Here is a 13,373-nt window from a genome sequence, read left to right as displayed (position 1 = left end):
GGGCTTCTAGCAGCGGGGCGGGGTTTCGTGGCGCCGTTGGGCCAGTTCGGAAGCAACGAGACGGGAGGCGGGCTTAGGGGGCCAGGAGGCCGGCTAAGGGTTTGGATGGGGCAGTGGGCGGGCTCAGAGGAGCTGATGTTCCGGTTTTGAGGGGCTCTGGAAGAATCTTTGAGGAGCGGGGGGATGTGGCCCTGCAGAGCCAAGCGGGTCAGTGGGCGGAGCTCTAAGAATGCCGCTCCCGGTTCTGAGGAGCAGCGGGCGTGGCTCCGGAGCGCCCATGGGCGTGGCTCTCCGGCTAGTTGACTAGTGGGCGGTGCGTGTGCTTGGGTACCGCCTTCCTCCGCAGCCAACCGGCATCCCTCGGCGCGACCAGAGGGGGCGCTAACGAGAGCGGGGCATGGAACCAGGGGTGGGAAGCGGGCTTCCCCTCCAGGAAGTGGGCGTGGCGGGCCGCAGCCCGAGGGGCCCTTTGGTTGGGCGCGGTGCGGCGCGGGGGCGGGGCCTGCGTGCGGCGGCGGTGGCGGCCGCGGCTGCCCGCGCCCCTCCCCCGCGCGGCGCTCAGTGCCAGGCGGGAGGCGGCAGCGGTTAGAGGCTTCGCCGGGCTTTGCAGCGGGGACTTCGGTGGCGGCGACGGCGGCGGCGGCGCCTCAGGCACCTCGGCCCTGGTGAGCAGCGCGCGCCTGGCGGGACCGCTCGTGAGCGAGCCGGCGGGCCGACCGATCCTCTCGGCATGTGCCGGCGCCGGCTGACAGGAGCCGGCGGGGTGTGGAGCAGGGCTGGGTGAAGGGGAGTGGGCTGTGGTGGGCGCGCGCGGCGCGGACCCTTGGTCCGGGGCCCCCCTCCCCCGGCCGGTGTGCCGCGGGTTGGAGCAGGGGCTGCTGTCGGAGGTTCGGGACGGAACCGCTTGGCCTGGGGAGGGTGAACCGTGGTCCCTGTGGGGAGGAGGCTGCCCAGGGGAGGCTTTCGGGGGTTCAGACGCCTCTCGGCGGGGTGAGGAACCGCGGGTCGGGTGGGGCGGAGCTGCCCGAGGAAGGGTTTTAGGGGTTGGGGACCCGCCTGGCTGGGTGGGGTCTGGGGTGGGGAGGGGCTGTTCGGGGCTAGGGCGCCGAGCCCCGGGGCGCTGGGCCTGGGGGCGGGGTTTGAGCCGCCCCAGGGAGCCAGTGGGTCGGGGGTGGGGGGTGGGCAGGGGCCGGGCTCACGTGGGGCCAGGGCGAGCTGGGGCCCTGCGTGGGAGGGGCGAGGGCGGCGGTCCAGCCTGAGGGTGGCTGGCCGTGGGTGCGAGGCCAGCTCCGGGCCTTGAAGATCTAGCTCGGGGGTCGGGAAGGGCGGGGCGCGGCTAGAACTGGAGTAATGTGGGCGGGGGCGGCTTGGGAAGAGGGATGAGCCGGGCGGTGGGAGCGGCGGGCTGGGAGGGCCGGGACTGGAAGGGGGTTGGGAGAGGAAGAACGGAGCCGGAACGCTGCAGGGTCCGGGGCCTGGAGCATCGGAGTGAACCCGGTGATTCAGAGGTGTGCTCCCCTGATAGCGGAGCAGCTGGCGAGGGACGCAGTCAAAAGGAGCGAGGTGCAGGTGGGGCTCCGCTGCGCCTAAATGACTGGGGGTGAGGTCGGCTGTAGAGGGTGAAATGCAGGAACCCAGCTCTCCCGCCTGTCCACACAGGCGCGCACACACCAACCCTCGGTCTCTCAAATGATTTGAATGTGTTGGGGGAAGTGGCAGGCTGCAAGGGAGAGCCGAGAAGAAAGGGGCTTCCTCTTGGAGGGAGGCGCTGGCCCTGCCGTCCTTTTTTGGGAGTATTCAAAGGGTTTTGATCGCTGGAAAAGGAAACGTAGGCTTTACTGCATCGTGGTTTAGAATCCCATCCTATATTTGGCCTTAATGTTGGCTGCCCTTGTTTTGTGGTGTCTGAAGTACTTGCTCTACATGTTGCAAACGTGGGATTCAGTGTGGGAAGCAAATTGCAAGTTGTTCATCTCCCCCCAGGATAGGAAGATACAAAGGCCCTTCTTTCCTGTAAGACACTTAAATAGAATTGAATGTAGTGCGTGTTTTTAAATTGGTACTGGGTGGCCAATGCCTTTACTTTTGGTAATAGTTATCACAAAATATTAGGCCCTTTTACAGCAGCCGTCCTGCCTGGGATTACATTCTAAAACAGTACTTGTAGGGCTCTTAGTCACTCTATATAATAATGCATTTCATTGTCCTTATCTGACAGAACTCTCTCCTGACACCAGGGCCTGGTAGAATAGACAAAAACATGATTAAGTATAAGCAGTTGCTTTGTACCGTCTGTTCATTTGTGAAGGCAAATAGATATCTGTTTATATAACTTCACTTCCTGCATTCCCGGTGAAACTGAAGAAATGGGAAAAATCTGTTTTGGACTTGATTTTGTATATAAAACTAACTTGAAGGTAATTTTTATTTTTTTATTTTTATTTTTTTGAGTGGAGTACATTTGAGTACATTTCAGAGACACTGTTAGGATGTGAAGTTTAGTAGTAACCCTTGGGTCTGAGAGGTTGCATAACTACTTGGGGGGGGGGATTGAAAAAAAAAAGGGAATTCTGTTGAATGTTAGGCGTCCATGATGTGCAGTGTTTTGTGGTAGGGATAGTCATGTGTACTCAGGATTGAACAAAGACTGGTATAAAAGTAGGGTACACACCTTTTTGACAAATGCAGAATGTGCCTTGTCCATATTTGTTTTTGATTATTTGTGGAAGATACATTGAAGCCTGATGAATTTTAATGGACACATAGCAGTGAGCTATCACACTGCACGCAGTATTGAATTTTTCATGTTCATTTGTTACTTTGCCTGCAGATTGTGCTAATCAGCATTTATGGCTATTACTTTATGTAGTTCAGGATTAGATTCACGGTGGCACATGGTACTTTTTAAACACTGTTGGATTTTTTGATTTACATTTTATGTTTAATGCACCTGTCACTTTTGGGATCCACTCCAGCCATGAGGAAGAGAGTCACTCCAATGTCTGTGAAATGGAATGTTCAAAAGGATAAATTATCAGTTCTCAGTTATGTAACTGGGAATGGCAAATTATTTCTTAATTCTTTGATTTGTCACAAATTGGTGCTTTAGAAACAGATTTTTTTTTTTTTTAAGATTGTATTTACTTATTTGTCAGAGAGAGAGCCCAAGAAGGGGAACAGCAGGCCGAGGGAGAAGCAGGCTCCCCACCAAGCAGGAAGCTGGACTCGGGGTTCGATCCCTGGACGCTGGGATCATGACCTGAGCCGAAGGCAGGCGCTCAACTGACTGAGCCACCCAGGTGCCCCTAGAAACAGATATTATGAACTGGGCTGTTTTACCTTTTGACTTTTTCAGAGGTGGAACAGTAATAAATTTGGGTGCCTCTTTCATATGCAGGGTACAAATCCATGTTTGTTTTCCATTTGGTGACTTCCCTGTGTTATCCTATTTCTGAGTTATAAAAACTCTTTTTTGACACTTCTCTGTCTTTTTCAACTTAAGATGTTTTTCCTGTATTAAAACATGGAAATTTTCATGAATATTTCAGTATGACCTAGTACCTAGAATCAAGTAATAGAATCTCTCTGGGTTTTCTTTGCCCTAGTTTGGATTCTTTAGAATGAGTGAATAAGGCCCTATAATCCTTTTTGAGAGCTTATTTGTATTTCAGTAATGCATAATGGAATTTTTGTTTGTTTTATAACTGCTTTTTGAGATATAATTCACATATTATACAATTCATCCATGTAAAGTGTACAATTCAGTGGTTTTTATTATATTCACAGAATTGTGCAGTCATCACCGCAGTTTTAGAGCATGTTCATCAGTCCAAAAAGAAACCCCATACCCATTAGTGGTCCTCCAACCCCCTTATTCTCCTCCCTCCCCTGCCCTAGGCAGCTACTAATCTATTTTCTGTCTCTGTGGATTTGCCTGTTTGGGACTTTTCGTATAAATAGGATCATTCAATATGTGGTCTTTTGTGTCTCTTATTAAGTATAAGGGTTTTCAAGGTTTATTTATGTTGTAGAGTGTATCAGCACTATATTCTTCTTTAATGGTCGAATAATACTCCATTGTATGGATATACTGTGTTTTGTTTATCCATTCATCAGTTGATGGACATTTGGGTGTTTTCCCCTTTTGGCTGTTATACATAATGCTGCTATGAACATTCCTGTAAAAGTTTCTATGTGGACTTGTTTTCATTTCTCTTGGGACTTGCTGGGTCATATTGGTCACTCTGTGTTTAACTGTTAGAGGAACTGTCAGACTGTTTTCCAAAACAGCTGCATCATTTTACAGTTCCACTGGCATTGTATAAAGGTTTCAATTTCTCCACATCCTTGTCAACAGTGTTATTCTCTTACTTTTTGACTCTAGCCATCCTAGTGGGTGTGAATCAGTATCTCATTGTGGTTTTGATTTGCATTTCCCTGATGGCAAATGATGTCCAGCATCTTCTGAAGTAATTAGCAGACAGTTGTATATTTTCTCTGGAGAAATCTCTATTCAGATGCTTTTCTTATTTTTAAATTGGATTATCCATTTATTGTTATGAGTTATTTATACATTCTAGATTATATAGTATCTTATTAGGTGTATGATTTGTGAAATTTTTCTCCAATTCTGTGAGTTGCCTTTTCACTTTCTTGATGATGTCCTTTGAAGCACAAAAGTTTTTAATTTTGGTGAAGTCCAATTTATGAATAATGGAGTCAGTTGATAATGGAGTTAGAAGTTATTTAGACCTTGGGCACCTGGGTGGCTCAGTTGGTTAAGCTTCTGCCTTTGGCTCAGGTCATGGTCTCAGGGTCCTAGGATTGAGCCCCTCATCAGGCTCCCTGCTTAGCAGGGAGCCTGCTTCTCCCCGCCCCTATCCCTCTCTCTGCTTGTGCTCTCTTGCTCTCTCTCTCTCAAATAAATATCTTTAAAAAAAAAAAGAAGTTACTTAGACCTTAAATCACATCCTCGTCAATATTTTGGTTCTATAAATTAAAAGCCAACTGTGAAAGGGTTAGGGAAAGATTTAAAATAGTTCTAGATCACAAAGGGTTCATCAGGAACATGTCATTCCCCTGTTTAAATCCTCTGGTGGCTTTTCACCTCTTGTCTGTGGTTAAACTTCAGGCTTCTTCATGTGGTTGTGGATCAAGGTGTCTCTGATTTCAGCCAGCCTCATCTCTCACTACTCTCCTTCCTATGTTTTCATCTCTGTTGCCACTTCCTGAAACTTCCAGCCTTCAGATCTTGTGATGAATTTACTAATACCCGCCCCCCACCCCCCCATCTGCTGAATCCCACTTGTCCTTTGGGATCCTTCATGAAACCTTCCTCATCCCTGCAGGCAGACATTGTCCTTGTCATCACACATCAGACATTCATCACTATTGTCTGCTACGGGGAAATGGACCTGAACTTGAGCTTACTGTCTGAAAGGCGCCTTCCAAATAGAAGGCAGAATGTGAGAGAGAAGTTCCTATGGAAGGCAGACCAAGATTCCCTTGCTCACAGCTTGGTCTCAAGTGTCTTTTGGGTTATTTGCTGAATGAAGGATTATTGAAGTTAATTGGAAAGATCTTGAGGTCAGTGGGTTTCTCTGATGATTATTTACCTCTTTGTTGCCTGTGTTAAAGTAACATGAAATACAGGGGTGATCCCCATCTGTTTTTCTGGTACTCAAGTCCAGCTCATGCCAAAAAATTGCTCAGATGTAAAACTGAGCGTTTGAAACATTTTCCTGAGGGCAGAACCTTCTCTTCCAGGTTCTTTCCCCCTAATGAACAGCGATGATTGGTGCACAGCCTTCTAAGTAGAACAGATGGCCAGGGAACATTTTTGGTTTGGTACGATTTAGCCACACCAAAGGCAGCAGGCCAGTCCTGATGGTACTGAGTCGGTCAGTCCTGGAACCACCCCTGTGTACACCTGATGACGGTGTAAACTGGGTTTTCAGGGCACACACCTTCTTGCCTTTCATTCTTTGGTTCATGTTCTCTTGCTTCTCTCAGAGCGTCTGACTCTAGTAGTCTTTAGTTATGTTTTGTGCTCCTATGTTCACTCTTAATAGTTTCATTGAAAATACTCCAGTTAGCATTTTCTTTTCTTTTTTTTTTTTTTAAGATTTATTTATTTTAGAGAGAGAGAGAGAGTGCCAGAGTGGGAGGGAGAGAGAGAACTTCAAGCAGACTCCATGCTGAGCATGGATCCTGATGTGGGGCTCGATCTCACGACCCCAAGATCATGACCTGAGCTGAAATCAAGAATTGGACACTCAACTGACTGAGCCACCCAAGCTCCCCCGGTTAGTATCTTGAGAATTAGGAGAGACCAGTTGGCCATTTGGGAACATTTCTTTTTGTGTGTGTTCATTGAAGTGGTTGGATTATGATAAGGTAGTAAAGAAAAGAAAAATAAATTTCAAATTTCTTCATCCCTTTAGGCTCAATGAGCCATCCTACTTTATGCAGGTTCTTGCTCTAAGAGAGTCTTGTATTTAGAGAAACTGAGGCAATAAAAGGTGCAGGCCTTTAGAGCTAGACTGAGCTGGGTTTCACTCTTGGCTCCACTTCTTAATAGCTGTGACTGCCCGTTATCCCACCTCCCTGAGCCTTCCTTCTCTTCTATAGTGTAGGGGTGCTAATGGTGCCTTGCTGGGCTATCGAGTAGACCATGAATAAATTTGTGTTCCCCCTGTCATCACTCTTAATGTCTGTTAATGAATGGAACTGGGGAGAATCAAAGAGACTCAGTTTAATACATTTTATTTCTGAAATTAGGCTATTAATGTATGGATTCCTACTCCCACCTCAGCATTTTAGACTTCAAATCAAAGTTGAATTACTGAAGAGGGGAAAAATGTCTAATTTTAGGTTAGGAGGATAACATTAAAGATGAGGCAGGGTTTTGTTTTGTATTTGCCTTCTATCTGAATTAGAAATGTCTGGGTGGCTCAGTTGGTTAAACAACTGCCTTCAGCTCAGGTCATGATCCTGGAGTCCCGGGATCGAGTCCCGCATTGGGCTCCCTGCTCGGCAGGGAGTCTGCTTCTCCCTCTCTGGCTCCCCCTTCTTGTGCTCTCTCACTCTCTCTCTCAAATAAATAAAATCTTTAAAAAAAGAAAAAAGAAATGTCTATTTAGACAAGCTTCTCTTATTCAGGCCTCCGTTGTATTCAATCTATTTTAAGGAAAAATGTTTAGTTCCTGGAAAAGATTGATACCTTTTAGGGTTTGGAAAGAGATTGCACTGCGGTGCTTGAGACCCTCATCTGGTTATAATGTGAATGGCAGTGTTGTGATAAACTAACATTCCGTGTGGGAAAGAGCCTTAGTAGCTACATGGGATGTTAAATTGGGCCTGTTATTTAAAGTTCACATTAATAACAAAAATGGGTCCTCCTCTTTGCCACAGTAAAGAGAAATGAAGTCAAATTAATGCAGAGGTCAGAGTGAGAGAAAGTGGAATACAGATGGGTATAGGGAGGCTTATATTTTGTATGACTGAAGGCAATAATTTCACAATACATATCCTCCTCCTCTGGTCATGAAATTGCCTACATTAATTTTTTTAAAAATTATGAAAATGGATCATATATAGCACCAGTATCTTACTACTTTTTAAAGAATATATCATTTTAGGGTGTTCGGGAGATTATTTCTCAATTCCAGAGGTCCTCATTCTTTTTTTTTTTTTAAGATTTTATTTATTTATTTGTCAGCGAGAGAGCAGAAGCAGGGGAAGCATCAGAGGGAGAGGGAGAAGCAGGCTTCCCGCTGAGCAGAGAGCCTGATTCGCGTGGCTCCATCCCAGGATCCTGGGATCGTGACCTGAACCAAAGGCCAATGCTTAACTGACTGAGCCACCCGGGCGCCCCCAGAGGTCCTCATTCTTGACTATCCATGAGGATCAGCTGTAGACCTTTATAAATACATCTGCCTGGGCTTGTGCTCCCTGGTGATTCTGAATCAAGCCAGAGCGGAAAGTACCTTGTTGGTCTATTCCTCCTCTTAACGGTTGAAGGGACTACTGTCATAGGAACATGAGAGACTTGCCCAAGATCAGGAACTTAACTGTTCCATCCCTCTTCTCCCAGCTGCCTTCCACCTCCTTCCATGTGTCTTGCGAAATTCATTTTTAGAGTTGGTTATGTTGATTTATAGTGTCTTGTGAATTTTTTTTTTTTTTTTTTAAACAGTGTGAACCTGATGTACTTTCTCTTTTTAGTCCTTGACCGAATGCACCAGTTCCCTCTTAACCTTCCACCACGGTCTTTCGCCAGATTACTCAGAGTTTGCCTCTTCAGTTTATCGCCGCTATCAGTAGTTTGTACCAATGTTTGTGTCTTTTCTCAACATCTTTAGATTGTGCATGTATTTTATTTACACTATGAAGGTTGGTCCAGATTTTCAGGTTTTTTTAGATGCATTTTTGGGGAACTTAAAAATACACTGAATCTCTTGGATAAGCCTTTGGTAGATTTGATTTCTTAGTTTTAACATAAAAAATCCCTTTTTATTTCTTCAATCTTATAATCTGACCATTAGTAAACGTGGTTGTAGGTGTTTATCTCAAAAGTTTCAAAGACCAATTAATATTGCAAAGGTGCCTTTGCATTGTGTCTTGCCAGAATAATCGGCACCATCAGGCCATATGCATATGAAAACGCTAATTTTGACAGGAGCAACATGCTGCGTACTGGAACTACACAGATTGTAACAGGCGTAGTGAAAACCCTTTAGGATTAGCAGAAGTTGTTCACAGCTTCACAGTATGGTCATTCTGGCTCCACGGGACCAAGACAGACAGGGAATCTGGGCACAGGGCAGTTTGGTGCAAGAGCCTTCTTTGCCCCATTATGGAGTCAGATGCGTGTCCCCATATTCTGGGAACTGCTGAGGTATTCATCCTGAATGAACAGAGATGTAGTTTTTCAGTTTTGTGAAAGGCCATAAACACATGTGGGAAAGGAAGTGTTGGGAGAGTGCAGCCTTTGAGGGGGTATTTTCCACTCTTTATATCATAGGGCTTCTTGACAGAATTCACAAAGCACCTCCTCCTTAGGACAAATGTTTAATCACCATTGTTTGCTTACTTCATATGAAAGATACTTAAATTCCTTTCCATAATGGTCAAGCATTCTTTTCTAGTTAAAGATTCTAATTCCTTTCATTCTTAGGAACTTAAAGAATTGAGTCTGACTTACAAATATAAAAACTCAGATGCTGTGTGCGTGTGACCGAGAAACACATGTAAACTTGGGCTGTCCTCTCCCTTAAGCGGAAGGATTTATGGGGAGACCCATCACTTTAGAAGCTAGGTGGTGAATTAATTTTGTGGTTAGCAGTGTCTTTAGCTTAACATTGTCATCCTAGTTTTTCTTGGCAAGCAAGAGAGGGGTCTCAGCCAACGAGTGCCGGCCGTAGCTCTTTCGGGTGGTATTTAATGCGATGCATGTTGTCTGTTTTAGAAATAGAGTAATCTTAGGCTTTCTCTCTTATCCGAGCCATTGCTGCTTCACAGTGCTGCTGTAGGAAAAGATAAGTTAGAAGTTTTTGGTTGTTTTAGTACTCTGAGAGTTTCATTTTGTTCTTACACTGCATAGAGATACCTGGCATGCAACTGGGCTGAAATTGTCAAGTGAAACAAATAATATGTGTCACCTGCAAGGGATGGTTGTGAAGCATGTGGTTTTCTAAGACTGAATGGTTGAGAGCCCAGATACGGTTTCTGTTTTGCAGGCACTGTGTACATTCAGTCCTCAACCCAGAGTTGTGTTCCAAAGTGGAACTCAGATGGCATTTATGGTCTAGATTTAGTATTATAGGTGGTGGGTAAGTTCCCAGCCGAGACTGAAGAAATCTGTTTAATTCGCAGCACAGGTTTTTCACCTTTTAATGGTGATAGTGGAGTCCTGTGAAACAGAGGAAAGGAACCATGTTCTACCCCCCACCAGCCTATGCTGGCATCTGGTGGCCTCCTGCCCCGGCAGCCCTCCACAGGCTTCATCCTCCTTTCTTCATTTGAAGCCTCGACTCCCCCTGGTTAAGCTGATCTCCTTCAAAATAGTAAAGCAAATGGTTCAAATTCATTTCTACTAATGTGTTCCTGGATGGCCACAGTCACTACTAGGCTGCCACTGTTAATCAGTGTTAGGATGACTGTGGGCTTTAATTATATTATTTTCCTCACATCCCTTTACCCTTTCAGAGGTACAATATTAATATTTTTATTGTTATTGTTAATTTTTTTTTTTTAAAGAGAGTGTGGAGCAGGGAGAGAGAGAATCTTAAGCATGTACCACGCTGAGCGCAGAGCCAGACTCGGGGCTTGATCTCACGACCCTGAGATCATGACCTGAGCTGAAATGAAGAGTCAGACGCTTAACCAACTGAACCATGCAGGCACCCCAATATTAATACTTTTAAAAAGGAATATTCCTATTAATAGATCAGCTCTCTGAAATTTTGGCATTCAGTCAGTGCAACAAGGTTTCAAGGGGAAAGTTGAACTAAGGCATGTGGGATCAGGGAGAGCCCATATAGAGAGGCTAGCTCTGATACCTGGAATCAGGAAGAAGCTTTGCCTGCTTTTGAAAGGTTCTTCCTGTTACCTCTAAAACACTTAATCCGCTAAGTTTTTTTTTTTTCCCCTGAAATATTCATGATCCCTTTTTCTTTCTCTTTCCTTTTGGAAACCACTCTTGAAAGGGTATTAAGTTTTAGCAATGACTTGGTTTTTCTGACCTTTGAGAAGTGGATCAGGGCAGGGTAATGTCTGTAAATTGGGTCGGCTTGTACTGGCCAGAGCTAGGCACTGGTCTCTATATTTCTAGTCCCTTATAAACTCTTACCAAAAAGCCCCTTCAAACAATGAGAAATAATTGACCTCTCTTTTTTGTTGTTGCCTCTTTGAAGGGTTTGGATTGTCCAGTTTCCAAGAACTCATTCAAACATTTTTATGTATTAAGTATTTTATTTGCTTTTAAAATGTGTAATAGTTTAAAAAATGTTACAAGCTTCCTGTAGCCCTCAAGTGTATAACTCCTTTTTTTTTTTTTAAAGTAGTATCTACGCCTAATGTGGGGCTCAGACTTATAACCCTGAGATCAAGAGTCGTGTCTCTACCAACAGAGCCATCCAGGTGCCCCTCACGTGTATAATTCTCGATACTGAATTCCATGTGGGGACTGAGCTCTGTGGGAGTTGAGAGGACAAAGTGTTGGAGAGTCAGTATTTATGGGACATGGGGTTGAGGCCCTAAGGGTGTATAAAATAGCACTAGGCTGATTTGGAACAGGTGTAATAGAGGAGGAGGAGTATAAGATGGATAGAGGAAATGGCCAGATTGTGGGAAGTCATGGTAATAGAATATATATCCTGTGTATGTAAAATATAAATATAGTTTAGATATGGAGTTACAAAGGTAAATGAAAATGTAATTTGTGGGTGTCACTAGTGTTAATGATTTCTCTGCTAATAGGAATTATATTTTGGGTTAAATGAATAGAAATTTAAAAATAAGTATCTGTATGGAATTAATTTTCAGTTTGTGAAAGTAAACACTAATACCACTATCTTTCACATCCCTTAAAGGCAGAGAATAGCCTACATTTTCTGTGCCTCCATTCCCAGCATGCTGCCTGGCACACAGTAGGTGTCCAGTAAATGTTAGTTGAATAATTGAATTTCAGTTTTACGTGATACAGTTGTGATAGAGATGGTCAGTCTTCCCATTTTACTAGAAGATGAAAGTAATGAAGGGGATGTTTTCTGTGGTGTGGAAGGATTACTAATTGTAAACATTTGCTTATTAAATTATTTAATGGTAATCCAACCCCATAATTTTCATTATAAATACTGTAAGCAAAGTGTGTGTGTTTATGTACATGTTTATTGAAACATGTTTTATTTGCAAAGCACGTTTTGGAGCTCTGGTTATTTAGAGCATGAATTCTGATGAAAAACGGTGACATTACATATTGGTACTTCATTGCAAATTTACTTAACTGACTTCTTGAATAAGTTGAAAATATTGGTAGCTTGGGGGTTTTAGGTCTTTGTTTTGTAATTTGGTTAGCAGCTTTGATGAAGCAATTGAAGTAACATCCCAGTGGAAGCATGCTTTCATCTTGTGAGTTTTTGATGAGATATGAGAAGAACCATAATTTGTATCAAGATGAGGATTTGAAGTTAAGGTAGACATGGAAAAAATTGAGCTTCCCTTTCCTGTCTTTCTCCTCTCAAGTTTCTTATCCTTTAATGCACTGACTGCCTGTTAAGTGGATCCTGAGGGGCCTTCAGGCCAGCCCCAGGGGAATCACGGAACAGCTATCATACCTTTTCAGGGGCTCCTGGGCTCCAGGGTTTTAATGTGTTTGCCTTCATTTGACTTGAGAAATTGACAAGAACTGGGTAGATTAAGATAGGGCAAATCGTATACTATTCCAACTGTTGAATCATTTGGGGGTTCATTTGTTCATTTTTTTGAAAAAGATTTTTATTTATTTGACGCAGAGAGAGAGCACACAAGCAGGGGGAGCAGCAGAGGGAGAGGGAGAAGCAGGCTTACCGCTGAGCAGGGAGCCCAATGCAGGACTCGATCCCAGGACCCTGGGATCATGACCCAGGCCAAAGGCAGACACGTAACTGAGGCACCCAGGTGCCCTCATTTGTGCATTATTAAAATTTGAAAAACCATAGGCTTTGGTTTATATTGTATTAGTGATGCGTGATCACAAAAAATTTGTTTTGTAATTGTGATATGTGATCACAAAGAATTGTTTTATAGTTGTGATAAGTGATCATATCGTAAGAATTGTTCTGTAGGGGCGCCTGAATGGCTCAGTTGGTAGAGCATATGACTCTCTCTTTTTTTTTTTTTAATAGAGCGAGGGTGAGAGAGGGCGTGCCCACACAGGGAGGTGGGGAGGAAGAGGGGGAGAGAGAATCTTAGGCAGCAACACACCCAGCAGGAAGCCTGCTGTGGCTCAATCTCACAACTCTCAGATCATGACCTGAGCAGGAATCGAGTCAGACGCTTAACTGATTGAGCCACCCAGGCGTCCAGAGCAGTTGACTCTTGTTCTCATAGTCATGAGTTCAAACAGCACATTGAGCATTGAGCCTACCTTTAAAAAAAAAAAAAGTTTTGTAATTGCATGTGTGTGTGTGTGTGTGTGTGTGTGTGTATTTCTGGCAGGTTTTAGAGATTACTACTAACTATAAATGTAGGTTTTTTTGCTTGTCTCTTATAAATGCAGTCTTTTAAAAGAGTATTAGGGATGGGAAGCCCCCTGATCTTTATGCTAGTTTTCTACCCAAAATGCTTTAAAGAGGATTCTTCCTACTTTCTTTTGAGGATTCCTCCTACTT

At 44.3% G+C, this 13,373-nt stretch overlaps 1 protein-coding gene across 1 annotated transcript in view; it reads left to right on the top strand.

Moving 5' to 3' along the window:
• The first annotated feature begins 570 nt into the window (after nt 1-570).
• CORO1C (coronin 1C) overlaps nt 571-13,373 on the top strand; it is a 75,545-nt gene continuing 62,742 nt past the window's right edge. Inside the window, exon 1 of the mRNA XM_021703633.1 lies at nt 571-665. The gene's annotated coding sequence lies outside the window, so the exon portion shown is untranslated. The remainder of the gene's footprint in view (nt 666-13,373) is intronic.

This window comes from Neomonachus schauinslandi, chromosome 14, assembly GCF_002201575.2.
Source record: "Neomonachus schauinslandi chromosome 14, ASM220157v2, whole genome shotgun sequence".
Taxonomy (NCBI): domain Eukaryota; kingdom Metazoa; phylum Chordata; class Mammalia; order Carnivora; family Phocidae; genus Neomonachus; species Neomonachus schauinslandi.
This window is presented reverse-complemented; position numbering and strand designations above follow the sequence as displayed.